Below are 15,445 nucleotides of genomic sequence, written 5' to 3'. Positions count from 1 at the left end.
CTTGTATGCCTCTGTGTGATTCTGCCTTTGAAAGCAGAATCTAGCCCTTAAATAGCTGTGAAATACTGCTGTGTGCTGTACAGGATGTGCAGTTTCCACTTCTGAGACTGCTTCATTTCAGAGGTCAGTGAAATGCTACAGGCAACTTCTTAAAAATGTCCTGACATAACAGTTTTTTGAAAGAAAATGCTGTTCCATGAAATGAAAGTTTCACAGAAATATATTCATTTAATTCAGAATTTTGATGTAAGGGTAATGAAAATATTGTTTCAGTAAGATCAAATTAATTGTTTACAGGTTGTCATTCTGTTCAACTCCCAAGTGGGATTTTAAAATCTAAGTCAAAACTTTTCAAATTTGGTAGCATATCATAACTGATACTATAACTGGTAGCAGAGGTGAAACAAAGCATTTCAACTCCTTCAGAATTAAATACTGAAATTAAATATTTTAAGTATATTGGGAAAAACATCAGAAGGTCTTGCGAAATTTCTTTTGGTCCAGAAGAAAATCTAGTTGTAGTTGCTTGATCACCGATAATGTTTGTGCAGTGCTCTGGGAGTCATTTGGATGTTGAATTAATCTAAGATCAATATTGTTCTAACTACCTGCTATGAGAAGGCTGTTTCCACAGCTGGACTATGTCACTGCAAAGAGTTTCAGTGCAAAGATTACACTTCTTTATGCTTTTTCTTTATTCAGGAAAGAACACGTCCATCGGAGCCTAGACCTTGTAAAAATTTCTCAGCCACTGCTAACTAGGTATATCCTTTTTACTTTTTAAGCTTTTTTTAGAATATATTTAAGAAACTGAGATATGAGAAAGGAAAAACCAAATTGTTATGTTTGCATTCCTTGCAGTAGAATGAACGCCCTGTATTGGATTTGCATGGCAAGGTTTTGGTAGCGGGAGGAGGGGCTACAGGGGTGGCTTCTGTGAGAAGCTGCTAGAAGCTTCCCCTGTGTCTGATAGAGCCAATGCCAGTCGGCTCCAAGACGGACCCGCCGCTGGCCAAGGCCAAGCCAATCAGCGCCTCTGTGATAACATATTTAAGAAGGAAAAAAAACCAGTTAAAAAGAGCTTTTGCAGCCAGAGAGAGGAGTGAGAAGATGTAAGAAACTCTGCAGACACCAAGGTCAGTGAAGAAGGACGGGGAGGAGGGGCTCCAGGCGCTGGAGCAGAGATCCCCCTGCAGCCCATGGTGAAGACCATGGTGAAGCAGGCTGTCCTCCTGCAGCCCATGGGGGAAGGATGAGGGGGTGTAGAGATTCCACCTGCAGCCTGTGGAGGACCCCACGCTGGAGCAGGTGGAGACACCTGAAGGAGGCTGTGACCCCGTGGGAAGCCCACGATGGAGCAAGCTCCTGGCAGGACCTGTGGACCCGTGGAGAGAGGATCCCACACCAGAGCAGGTTTGCTGGCAGGACTTGTGACCCCGTGGGGGACCCACGCTGGAGCAGTTTGCTCCTGAAGGTCTGCACCCCATGGGAGAGACCCACGCTGGAGCAGTTCGTGAAGAACTGTCTCCCGTGAGAGGGACCCCACACTGGAGCAGGGGAAGAGTGTGAGGAGTTCTCCCCTTGAGGAGGAAGGAGCAGCAGAGACAATGTGTGATGAACTGACCACAGCTCCCATTCCCCGTTCCCCTGTGCCACTCGGCAGGGTGGGGAGGAGGTAGAGAAAATCGGGAGTGAAGTTGTGCCTGGGAAGAAGGGAGGGGTGGAGGGAAGGTGTTTTTTAAGATTTGGTTTTATTTTCTCGTTACTTGACTCTGATTTGATTGGCAGGAAATTAATTTTCCCCAAGTTGAGCCTGTTTTGCCTATGATGGTAATTGGTGAGTGATCTCCCTGTCCTTATCGTGACCCATGAGCCTTTTGTTATATTTTCTCTCCCCTGTCCAGTTGAGGAGGGGGAGTGACATAATGGCTTTGGTAGGCACCTGGCATCCAGCCAGGGTCAACCCACCACACTCCCATACTGTGGCTTTGATCTCTGGTTTAAATCTGAGAGCAAGCTAGTGTGGCCCTCTTTTCTGCCTTAATGGGTGAACTTGCTAATGGTTTATATTTCTAAGGTCAAGTGTGTCTGTTTAGCTGCTTTAGATTGATCTATTGCTTGCCAGCCACCCCGGCCAGTCTAATTTAGAGAAGGGTTCACGGAGTTTTCAAGAGTGTTTTCAAGAATTTGATATTTGCAACATTGTGGTTTTTACTTTGTCTAAGTTTAGCTATATGGGAAATCAGGTTTCTAAAGCCTGAAGCTGAACACAATGATAACTACAGCATAAGGAACATGGAAGGCCCACTCTAAGCCTGTTGCAATAGACAGCTCTCTTTTAGGTAGTGGGAATGTGCCTGTTTATTCACGATGAAGAACTGTTCCACAATTGTTATACAATATTTTCTTCATCTCTTAAAAATGTAAAAAAATATTTTGCATGACATTTTGCACATGAAATATGCTATAGCTTTCATTGGAAAGGGAATCCAGCCAATTCTGCTGATTAATTCTCACAGATATTTACAAAATGTATTTGTGTTTGTCACTGATGTTTCAAACTAGTATACCAAACTGGTATTGAAATATTGTTTCATTACCAGTGTACCACAGGAACACCCAAGAGAAAGTATAAGATATTGGCAGCAATTTAAATAACGCTGTTGTAGGAAAGTGATAGGAAGGGGAGAGAAGGTGTCTCTGTCAAGCTGAAAACTGTAACCCAGTCTATTCCTGAACTTGAAATCACAGACTAATTGGCCTGAGATCTTCCCTCCCTCCAGCTGGAGTTTCCTTTCATTTTTTCTGGCAGTGAGATGACCTGAGAGTTATAGAGAACAGAGCTATTAAGATAATCAGGCTGTTGCTGAAATTTTGCATGAAATGTTTGAAAACTAAGAGGAAAAGTTTCCCCTTGTTTTCTTTTTGTTCTGTTGAAATTTTGAATGGATATAAAATAATATTTTAATGTAATCTCTTTTTTTCCTCAACTCTTCTTCCTTCTTGTTCTTCCTTATGCTCACAACTTCCTCTTCCAAAGTTTTCTGTTCTGCTCCTTCTCCTACTCTTATCATCAAATCTTCTTTGTCCTTTCCTTGATGTTTGGAACATCTTTCCATCTCATTTCTGCTTGAAAATTTATAACACAGTGCAGGTTTTTTTGCTAACAGTTTCTGCTACCTTTCTTTATTCCAATGTTCTAGTCTATATTTTGTGTTTGAATCATACTCCCTCTCTTAAGCTGATGTGTCAGAATTAGAACACCTTTTCTTTGTCCTGAAAGTAATATACCTGCTTTGGATACAGTACTAACACTCCAATACTGATGAATAAATCTTAAGTAGAAAAATTACTTCTGAATCCACTCAAGTAAGACATTCCTGGCATGTGACATAGCAGAAGATGTAAAACTGCTCTGTTTCCGTTTGATCATATGCTGCAGAGCTGGAGTCCAAGATTTAAATTGTGTTAAGCAGCTACAATTTAATTTTCCAACACCACATGAGAAGTGTCATAAAGCAGATGTTTGATGCATGTTTCCTATTAAACACTGGTAAATTAGCCAAACAGAAAGTCCTACAAAAAAGATACAGAGTCAAAGCACCAAGAAGAGTGTTGGGGAAAGGAAATTGTTAAGAATGCAATACTGTGTTCTTAAAAAGTAAGGCATGCCCCATCAAACTTTAAAAATGCTGGGCTTCAATTCTCAACTTTTTGTGTAAGTAATAAGCCCGCTGTCTTTCAGCTGATTCTAGTGGCAATGTTACTGTTGTGAGGACTATCATATTTTTGTGATGGTGTAGATGACTCTTTTCTGGAGTGTAATCAGGTCCTGATAAATCCTGCCTCTGTCACTCAGTGGGAGATTTATGATGCCTATGTGGAGGAGCTTCAGAAAGTTAAAAAGTCAAAAGAGAAAGAAAACCCAAAAGCTCAGACAGCAAAGAGAGAAGAGGAGGGGAAGAAAGTTAACCTCTCTGGAATCACAGGTATGTTTCATAATGCTGGAAGAAGCCTGTTCAGAGTGGTGGAGAATGCATCCATAATGCAAGTTAGGTGAAATTTAGCAACTCATGCTGGCTATGTAGCTAGTTGTCTCAGCTGGCAAGTAACAACCCTAAGAAATGCAAAAATTATTTTTTGCTAGGAACTGTATTTCCAAAACAGGATTTCCATAGAATCATAGAATATCCTGAGTTGGAAGGGATCCATAAGGATCATTAAGTCCAACTCCTGGCTCCACACAGGACCAGCCGAATCAGAGCGTATGAGTGAGAGCATTATCTAGACGCTTCTTGAACTCAGTCAAGCTTGGTGCTGTGACCATTTCCCTGGGGAGCCTGTTCCAGTGCCCAACCACCCTCTCGGTGAAGAACCTTTTCCTGATATCCAACCTAAACCTCCCCCGTTGCAGCTTCGTTCCGTTCCCTCGGGTTCTGTCACTGGTCACCAGAGGGAGGAGATCAACGCCTGCCCCTTCGCTCCCCCTCGTGAGGAAGCTGTAGGCCGCGATGAGGTCTCCCCTCAGTCTCCTCTTCTCTAGGCTGAACAAACCAAGGGACTTCAGCCTCTCCTCATATGTCTTCCTCTCTAGACCCTTCGCCATCTTTGTTGCCCTCCTTTGGACACTCTCCAATAGTTTTATGTCCTTTTTGTACTGTGGCGCCCAAAACTGCATGCAGTACTCGAGGTGAGGCCGCACCAGCGCAGTGTAGAGTGGGACAATCACTTCCCTAGACCGGCTAGCAATGCCGTGCTTGATGCACCCCAGGATACGGTTGGCCTTCCTGGCAGCCTGGGCACGCTGTTGGCTCATATTCAACTTGCTGTCGACCAAGACCCCCAAGTCCCTTTCAGCATGGCTGGTCTCCAGCGTCTCCTCGCCCAGTCTGTATGTATAGCCAGGGCTGCCCCTTCCCAGGTGCAGAATCCGGCACTTGCCCTTGTTAAACCTCATGTGGTTGGTGATTGCCCAGTTCTCCAATCTGTCCAGATCTCTCTGCAAGGCCTCTCCACCCTCGAAGGAATCAATAGCTCCTCCCAATTTGGTGTCATCCGCAAACTTGCTCATGACACCTTCTAGTCCTACATCCAAGTCATTTATGAAAACATTAAAGGGAACTGGCCCTAAAATGGAGCCCTGGGGAACCCCACTAGTGACTGGCCGCCAGCCTGATGTAACCTCGTTTACCATTCTAAGATGGGGGGGATACATTATCCCACTCTTTCACCTCCCCTTTTCCATTCAGGCTAGTCACAGCAACTTTTGAGAACTTTGAATACCCTTGGGATGTTCAAGCCAGCATGTTCCTATTATTATGTCTTCTGAATGTTTTTCAAATCTTGTTCAGGGTTACAAAAAAGTGTTTTAAAAATATCACCCAGAGATCTTCCTTGAGGCTGGATAGTCATGGGTGGCATGTCATGTTGGAGAGTATGGGCAGGTATCTAGAGAACGTCTCACCCCCAATGTTTTGGAACTTCACCCCCGAACAACTACAGGACCCTGATGAAGTGATAGAATATTTGAAAGGAAAATGCTGTGGCTGTTCCAAGGAGGCACAACTTACCACACTGTGCTGGGCCCTGGCCACTAGCTACCAAATACTGCTTGATAGTAGGCAGCGCAGTCAGGGGGAAGAGAGGGAGAACAGACCCACTGACACGACAGGCACGGCGGCCAGCCCAACCCCCACAACAGGCACGGCAGCTACCCCAACCCCCACGACAGGTACAGCAGATAGCCCAACCCCCATGACAGGCACTATGGCCACTCAAACCCCGGTGACAGACACACTGGCTACTCAAAGCCCCATGACAGGGACTGCAGGTGGACCAAAAAAACAACCCGTACCGGTATCAGTCACCCCTATACACAAGAAGAAATACACAAAGAAATCAGTTCGCTTAGTGAGGGAGGATGATGAACCGGGACCATCACGAGAACAGGAAGAGCCAGAACCAGAAGTAATCACCCAATCCCTGTCCCTGAGTGAGATACAAGATATGTGGAAAGATTTCAGCTGCCTTCCAGGGGAGCACATCATTACCTGGCTGCTCCGCTGCTGGGATAACAGGCCTAGTAGCCTGGAATTAGAGGGTAAGAAGACCAAGCAGATAGGATCCTTGTCTAGGGAAGGGGGCATAGACAAGGTAATTGGGAAGAAGGCACAGGCCCTTAGCCTCTGGAGGCGACTCCTGTCAAGTGTGAGGGAAAGGTATCCTTTCAGCGAAGATGTCGTATGTCGGCCAGTAGAGTGGACCACCATGGAACAAGATATCCAGTACCTGAGGGAATTAGCTGTGCGGGAGATAGTTTATTATGACCTGGACAATGCGCAGTAGCCCACAACCCTGATGAAGTCCAGTGCACATGACCCATGTGGCAGAGGTTTGTACAGAGCGCACCATCATCGTATGCCAACTCACTGGCGGTAATGGACTGGAAAAGTGAAGAGGCACCCACAGTGGATGAAGTGGCTGGCCGACTCTGGCAACATGAAGAGAGCCTTTCTTCCTCCCTCGTCTCAGCTATGCAGAAATTGTCCTGGGAGGTCCAGCAATTCAGAGAGGATATGTCCTACTCCCCACCTGTACGGACCAGTATCTTGGCTATTTGGAGCAAGCATTCTTCTGCTCAGGAGAGAGGATACAGAGGGCACACACCACGAGGCATCCTATAGTTTTACCTGCGTGACCACAGAGAGGACATGAAGAAGTGGGATGGAAAACCTAACTCGATCCTACAGGCATGGGTACATGAGTTGCAAGGTCTCCCAGACCGAGTGGAAGGCCTACTCGTACGTATGATCCTCCTGAAGGGACCTCTAAGTCATTTTTGCAAGAAGTGAGTAGCATAGATGATGAGCAGGATTAGAGGGGCCCTGCCTTCAGCCAGGTGGAGGAGAGGGACAACTGGGTTTATTGGACTATGTGGATCCGATGGCCTGGCACGTCAGATTCACAAGAGTACAAGGCTCTAGTGGATACTGGTGCATAGTGCACCCTAATGCCATCAAGCCATGAAGGAGCAGAACCCATCTCTATTTCTGGAGTGATGGGGGATCCCAACAGTTGACTCTGTTGGAAGCTGAAGTAAGTCTAACTGGGAATGAGTGACAAAAGCACCCCATTGTGACTGGCCCAGAGGCTCCATGCATCCTGGGCATAGACTACCTCCAGAATGGGTATTTCAAGGACCCCAAAAGGCTACCGGTGGGCTTTTGGTATAGCTCCCTTGGAGAGAGGGGAAATTGAACCATCTTCTAGTCTGCCTGGTCTCTCAGAGGACCCTTCTGTTTTGGGGTTGCTGAGGGTTGAAGAGCAACAGGTACCAATTTCTACTACAACTGTGCACCGGCGGCAATACTGCACCAACAGAGACTCCCTGGTTCCCATCCACAAGCTAATTCGTCAACTGGAGGGTCAGGGAGTGATCAGCAGAACCCACTCGCCCTTTAACAGTCCCATATGGCCAGTGCAGAAGTCCAATGGAGATTGGAGGCTCACGGTAGACTATTGTGGCCTGAATGAAGTCACACCGCCCATGAGTGCTGCCGTGCCAGATATGCGAGAACTTCAATATGAACTGGAGTCAAAGGCAACCAAATGGTATGCCACAATTGATATCGCTAATGCATTTTTCTCAACTCCTTTGGCAGCAGAGTGCAGGCCACAGTTTGCCTTCACTTGGAGGGGCGTCCAGTACACCTGGAATCGACTGCCCCAGGGGTGGAAACACAGCCCCACCATCTGCCATGGACTGATCCAGACTGCACTGGAAAAGGGTGAAGCCCCAGAGCACCTGCAATACATTAATGACATCATTGTATGGGGCAACTCAGCAGAGGAAGTTTCTGAGAAAGGGAAGAAAATAATCCAAATCCTGCTGCAGGCTGGCTTTGCCATAAAACAAAGTAAGGTCAAGGGACCTGTACAGGAGATCCAGTTTTCAGGAATAAAGTGGCATGATGGGCGGCATCAGATCCCTATGGATGTGATCAACAAAATAGCAGCCATGTCCCCACCAACCAACAAAAAGGAGACACAGGCTTTCTTAGGTGTTGTGGGTTTCTGGTGAATGCACATTCCAAATTACGGTCTCACTGTAAGCCCTCTCTACCATGTAACCCGGAAGAAGAATGATTTCAAATGGGGCCCTGAGCAACGACAAGCCTTTGAACAAACTAAACAGGATATAGTTCATGCTGTAGCCCTTGGGCCAGTCTGGGCAGGGCCAGATGTAAAAAATGTGCTGTACACCGCAGCCAGGGAGAATGGCCCTACCTGGAGTCTCTGGCAGAAAGCACCAGGGGAGACTCGAGGCTGACCCCTGGGGTTTTGGAGTCGGGGATACAGAGGATCCGAGGCCCGCTACACTCCAACTGAAAAAGAGATATTGGCAGCAGATGAAGGGGTTCGAGCTGCTTCAGAAATGATTGGTACTGAAGCACAGCTCCTCCTGGCACCCCGACTGCTGGTGCTGGGCTGGATGTTCAAGACGAGGGCCCCTTCTACACATCATGCAACCGATGCTATGTGGAGTAAGTGGGTCGCACTGACCACACAGCAGGGTCGAATAGGAAGCCCCAATCATCCAGGAATTCTGGAAGTGATCACAGACTGGCCAGAAGGCAAAGATTTCAGAATGTCGCCAGAGGAGGAGGTGATGTGCTGAAGAAGCCCCACCGTATAATAAACTACCAGAAAATGAGAAGCAATATGCCCTCTTCATTGATGGGTCCTGTCACATTCTAGAAAAACATCAGAGGAAGGCTGTGGTATGGAGTCCTACATGGCAAGTCACAGAAGCTGCTGAAGGAGAAGGTGAATCGAGCCAGTTTGCAGAGGTGAAAGCCATCCAGCTGGGTTTAGATATTGCTGAAAGAGAAAAGTGGCTGATGCTCTACCTCTACACTGGCTCATGGATGGTGGCCAATGCCCTGTGGGGGTGGTTACAGCAGTGGAAGCAGAGCAACTGGCAACGCAGAAGCAAACCCATCTGGGCTGCAGAATTATGGCAAGATATTGCTGCCTGACTAGAGAAGCTGTCTGTAAAAGTACGTCACGCAGATGCCCACATACCCAAGAGTTGGGCCACTGAGGAACATCAGAACAACCAGGAGGTGGATCAGGCTGCCAAGATTGAAGTGGCTCAGGTGGATCTGGACTGGCAACATAAGGGTGAATTGTTTATAGCTCATTGGGCTCATGACACCTCAGGCCATCAAGGAAGAGATGCAACATATAGATGGGGTTGTGATAGAGGGGTGGACTTGACCGTTGATGGTATCTCACAGGTTATCCATGAATGTGAAACATGTGCTGCAATCAATCATGTGAAGCGGGTAAAGCCTCTGTTGTATGGAGGACGATGGCTGAACTATAAATATGGGGAGGCCTGGCAGATTGATTACATCACAATCCCACAAACCCGCCAAGGCAAGTGCCGTGTATTTACAATGGTGGAAGCAACCACTGGGTGGCTGGAAACATATTCTGTGCCCCATGCCACCGCCCAGAACACTTTCCTGGGTATTTTGTATATTCTAAATACTGTTTTTGTTATTTCCCTCTCCCTTTGATGTCCCAGTAAACTGTCCTTATCCCAATCCACAAGGTTTTGCCTTTGTCTTCCCATTCTCCTCCCATCCCGCTGAGGGGGGCGGTGAGCGAGCGGCCACGTGCTGCTCAGCTGCCGGCTAGGGCTAAACCATGACAGTAGCTGAAAATGACTGTGGTTTCAGATAATAAACCTGCCTGCTGCAGTGCTTAATCTGATAGTGTCTTCCTTCATCTGAAGTCTTTTGCTATCATGTTACTATTCAATTAGAAGTGAATGGCCATTTGATCCACATAGCTTAATGGCTTGTATGTTTGTTCCTACAAAGAGGAAAAAACAACAAAATGTGCATGAAAAAAAAATATATTTTAAACCAGAAATACTGTGTAGCCTAAATTGCTAAAGCTAAGAAGTTCTGTACTGATAAATGTATGTTTGTTATTGACATATTTACACTGAATTTCTTCCAGCAGCTATTTATATCTAAGGACACTGAGAGGTATCAATTAAAAATACAAGGAAAAGAAGCAAGAACATGAAACCTCTAGTTCTCCACCACTACCACAGCAAGTGAGTTTAAATATAGTTCTAATGGATCTCTACTATACAGCACTCCCTAAGAAACTCTGATGTCTTGTTGTGCTGAGATCCCTGAATGAGTTGTACTTAGATAAGAGCAACACCATACGGAGCAAGCTCTGTATGGAGTTAGTACAGGCTCGTAGCACTGTGCCCAGGCTTATAAGCAGTGCACTAATCCAGACATTTGAAGCTAGCTTGATTGGCACTTGCTTGCGGACCACTGTACAGAGCAGGCACCCACCCAGACTCAAACTGTGTATTAAGGTTTTGAGCTGCACCTAAAAGCAATTAGAAGCCACTGCAGACGACACCAAGCTGTGTGGTGTGGTCGACATGCTGGAGGGAAGGGATGCCATCCAGAGGGACCTTGACAGGCTGGAGAGGTGGGCCCGTGCGAACCGCATGAAGTTCAACAAGGCCAAGTGCAAGGTCCTGCACGAGGGTCGGCACAGTCCCAAGCACGACTATAGGCTGGGTGAGGAATGGATTGAGAGCAGCCCCGAGGAGAAGGACTTGGGGGGTACTGATTGATGAGAAGCTCAACATGAGCCAGCAGTGTGCGCTTGCAGCCCAGAAAGCCAACCGTGTCCTGGGCTGCATCAAAAGAGGTGTGACCAGCAGGTCGAGGGAGGTGATCCTGCCCCTCTACTCCGCTCTTGTGAGACCCCCACCTGGAGTACTGCATCCAGCTCTGGGGGCCCCAGTACAGGAGAGACATCAAGCTGTTGGAGCAAGTCCAGAGGAGGGCCACGAAGCTGATCAGAGGGCTGGAGCACCTCTTCTATGAGGACAGGCTGAGAGAGTTGGGGTTGTTCAGCCTGGAGAAAAGAAGGCTCCGGGGAGATCTAATTGCGGCTTACCAGTACCTGAAGGGGGCCTACAGGAAAGATGGAGAGGGACTGTTTATCAGGGAGTGTAGTGACAGGACAAGGGGTAATGGGTTTAAGCTGAAGGAGGGCCGATTTAGATGACATGTTAGGAAGAAATTCTTTACTGTGAGGGTGGTGAGGCACTGGAACAGGTTGCCCAGAGAGGTTGTGGAGGCCCCCTCCCTGAAAGTGTTCAAGGCCAGGTTGGATGAGGCTTTGGGTAACGTGGTCTAGTGGAGGGTGTCCCTGCCCATGGCAGGGGGTTGGAACTAGATGATCTTGGAGGTCCCTTCCAACCCAAACCATTCTATGATTCTGTGATTCTATGATTCTATTCCATAAATATGGAAAACATCAACTCCATGTAGAAGAGAAAGTGACCTTATTTGCTTCCACAGGACTGAATTCCTTTCTCTAGTGATCTCCTGTAATGGTTGGTCAAACTAGTTACAGTAGCACAGAGACGAGACAGGCTCAGTAATATTTCACCTAGTTGTCTGTTTTCTGCCTAAGGTTGGGGATAATTCAGTGCCAGAGCTGGAGGAGCTGTCCCTGTGTCCTTTCTTTCAGGGGGTGTAACCCTTCCAAGGGAGGGGTGGAGGCAAAGCCATCCTTCTGTTACCGCTCAAACGGCAATAAAAACTTTCCAAACAGAAATGCAGTTTAGAAAGCCAACATTGGTTTATTCAGCGCTGGGTGCATGGGGGATCTCTCCTCCTAACATGCACACCTAGTCTACCAACATACACATATTTATATTCTCAAAACACACATAGTTACAATTATATCACATAGTTACATAGTTACTTCATTATGATTGGTGTAAAACTTTCTCGCTTTGCTTTTAAAGCTATAGACTTAAAGAAATTCAGAGAGCATGCCCAGTGAGGGGTGGTCGTACCTTGCAGGTGGGTAGCTTTTAGAATGGAGGTGCATTTTGGTATTATAATTAGATTATAATGAGCAAAGTTCACTCATAGGACATGATTTTGACAGAAAATGAAATATTACTTGGCTCATGTACCAACCACGCAGTTTATCAGCTCCATGGTACCACCAAGCTCTCAGGTTCTCATTCTTAAAATGTTTTTATTAGTTGCCTGTTAGGTTGGGGCTGTACAGGGACCATACCAGCAAGACTGGTTACTAACAACACAATCATTCCACCATTACCTTACTATTGCTAATAATCTCATCACCTTGTTTACAGAGACTATACACAACCTATCCCATCACCATAATTAAAAAAAAAGTTAAACACATCGGTTACACTTCCACTCTCCTCTTGTGGCAGCCTGTGTTGCTAGCTCTACATGCTAGCTGGAGGAGGCTGCTCCAGGGTAATGCAGCATATGCTCTGCACACAGAAATGTGAAGGTGAGACTCATGGATGTTTCCTGGCAGTCTTTGATGCACCCTCCCCTGCTCACTCCTACTCATCATGAATAGAGCTCTTGTCACTGATTTCACAAAGTACATTTCTGAGCTCCTCTATAATTCAAACAACCGAATCTTGATGTGAGGATATTGAGGCATAACTGTCTTAAAGCCTGAATAAAGCACTGCCTTTTGTCCTCTAACCACCACAGAATGGAAAAAGTTATTGCCTGAGATCAGCTGCAATAACTATGTTTGCTGCCAGAACTAGTTGAGTAATTGTTATCTCCTACTTCTGAATCAATGTCAATGCTTTCAGACTTTTCCCCTCCACAAAAACCCTTTAAGAACCATTGGTTGTAAGTATGTAACAAGATGAAGCCACATTAAAAGGAAATTTACCTGGTTATAAAACAAAGGAAAACACAAAATCAGCTAATTGCAAAAAATCTCATCCTGGTTTTACAGATCATGCCACACTTACTTTAAAGCTGTATCTGGCAATATTCTGGGGAGCATGGGCATTATTAGCTGTTGTGGGATGCCAGACTTGTCCAGGCTTGTTGGTGCCGAATACAGGGCCGTTATGACCCAGCAGAAGGGGCCCTGGGGGAGGTCCAACTTGGGCGAGAGCAGGGATTGAGCAACTTGCTTATCTTGCACTGATAAGCACTGGACCTGAACAGGGGCAGGAAATGAGCAATTTGTTCATCTTAACAGATGCCTGACGGGTCTACTCCTCAATCAACTAAGTGACGCCTGGGGTGAGGGGGAGCCTTCACAGCTCAGCATTACTTTGGTAAAGCTAAACATACCACCGCACCTCTGTACTGAACGCCTTTGTTCTCCGCCACTTCCCCCCGCCAGCCCCGATCAACTGCACAACAAGCCTTGTTAAGGGCCAATCGGCACACAATACCTGACTTAGTCCCACCTCACCAAAAGTATAAATCTGGCATTTAGAATCCTCTTTTTTGAGGATGAGAACTCCCAACTATCCAGATGGGATGACGGGCCTGGACCTCTCTCCTCCCCAAGCAGGGACGCCTCTTTGGTAAGACTTGCGCCTCCGATTATGTCCGATGTTACCCTGGGAAAACTATCATTAACAAAAGCACTGAACTATTAACTTGAGCTCAAAATTGTTGCAGTAAGTGCATTTATCAACGGCAATTCCGAACTTTTATATCTGTCGCCTCAATAAATTACCTATTTTTCTTTTCAACTTTGCGAAACTGTTTCAGTGAAAGTCCTTAGTGGGGCTCTGACAGGCAAACGTTGACTCTGATAAGTGGCTACACACATAACCCTTTAGACATAAACCATTGACCAAGTCTGGGACTAAGACTGGACCTAGCCGCACCTAGGCTCCTCTCTGAGAAGGAATTTAGAAAGCAAGGGGGTCCTTTCTGAACCTCGTGACTCAACAGGAGGGCCTCCCTCAGCCACACATCAGACTTGTACCCTTTTACACGACAGCTGTCAAGATGTGTGTAAATTCCTCTTTTAATTCCTTTGGAATGGAAACAAAATAGTATCATTGTATTGGATTTGCATGGCAAGGTTTTAGTAGTGGGAGGAGGGGTACAGGGGTGGCTTCGGTGAGAAACTGCTAGAAGCTTCTCCTATGTCCAATAGAGCCAATGCCAGCCGGCTCCAAGACAGACCTGCTGCTGGTCAAGGCCAAGCCAAACAGTGATGGTGGTAGTGTCTCTGTGATAACATATTTAAGAAAGGAAAAAAAAAACACCAAGAGCAATTGCATCCAGAGAGAGGAGTGAGAAGTTGAGAGAAACAACTCTGCAGACACCAAAGTCAGTGAAGGAGGGGGAGGAGGTGCTCCAGGCACCAAAGCAGAGATTCCCCTGCAGCCCATGGTGAAGATCATGGTGAGGCAGCCTGTCCCCCTGCAGGCCTGCAGAGCAGGTGGATGCACCTGAAGGAGGCTGTGACCCCATGGGAAGCCTGCACTGGAGCAGGTTCCTGGCAGGACCTGTGGACTCGTGGAGAGAGGAGCCCATGCTGGAGCAGGTTTGCTGTCAGGACTTGTGACCCCATGGGGGACCCACACTGGAACAGTGTTTCTGAAGGACTGCACCCCGTGGAAAGGACCCACACTGGAGCAGGGGAAGAGTGTGAGGAGTTCTCCCCTTGAGGAGGAAGGAGCAGCAGAGACAATGTGTGACGAACTGACCACAGCTCCCATTCCCTGTTCCTCTGTGCCGCTTGGGGGGAGGAGGTAGAGAAAATCGGGAGTGAAGTTGTGCCTGGGAAGAAGGGAGGGGTGGAGGGAAGGTGTTTTTTAAGATTTGGTTTTATTTTCTCATTACTTGACTCTGATTTGATTGGCAGGAAATTAATTTTCCTGAGTTGAGTCTGTTTTGCCTATGATGGTAATTGGTGAATGATCTCTTCTTGTCCTTATCTTGACCCACAAGCCTTTCATTATGTTTTCTCTCCCCTGTCCAGTTGAGGAGGGGGAGTGATAGAGCAGCTTTGGTGGGCACCTGGCATCCAGCCAGGGTCAACCCACCACAATTGTAAATAAAACTCCACTGTTAAGACAACGTGCAGCATACAAAAATCACCAGGTTCTTTACGCTCAGTTCTATGATGTTCAGTTTGCTGCAGATACCTCATGTGCAGCTGATGCCTCCACAAGAACAATGCTTGGAGCCAAGCTAGCTCAGAGTGGAATCCAGAACACAGTCATCCTGCTTCCTACCATAGTATTTCAATGGGCTTTCTTGAATTCTTTAGCTGTCATGTTAATTCTTACCTAAGCTGTGGTAGCACTTGAAAAATGCTAGCTGCATTCTATAGGGCAAGAAAGACTACCTGTGTCTTGAAGCATACACTGTCCAAATACTAAGCTCAGTAGCAGTGCTTGCAGGATTGACCACTGCAAACAAAAAACAGTACTAGTGTTAACTGTTTTCACTGCCTGAGAGGGGGAATTACATATAGCTTACCTTTCAGAGCTACTTGGAGGACAGGGAGCAATGCTAGCATTTTACATGGCAGTGAGAAGAGAGAGACAACTGCAGTTGGAAGG

Source organism: Balearica regulorum, chromosome W (genome assembly GCF_011004875.1).
Source record: "Balearica regulorum gibbericeps isolate bBalReg1 chromosome W, bBalReg1.pri, whole genome shotgun sequence".
Taxonomy (NCBI): Eukaryota; Metazoa; Chordata; class Aves; order Gruiformes; family Gruidae; genus Balearica; species Balearica regulorum.
This window is presented reverse-complemented; position numbering follows the sequence as displayed.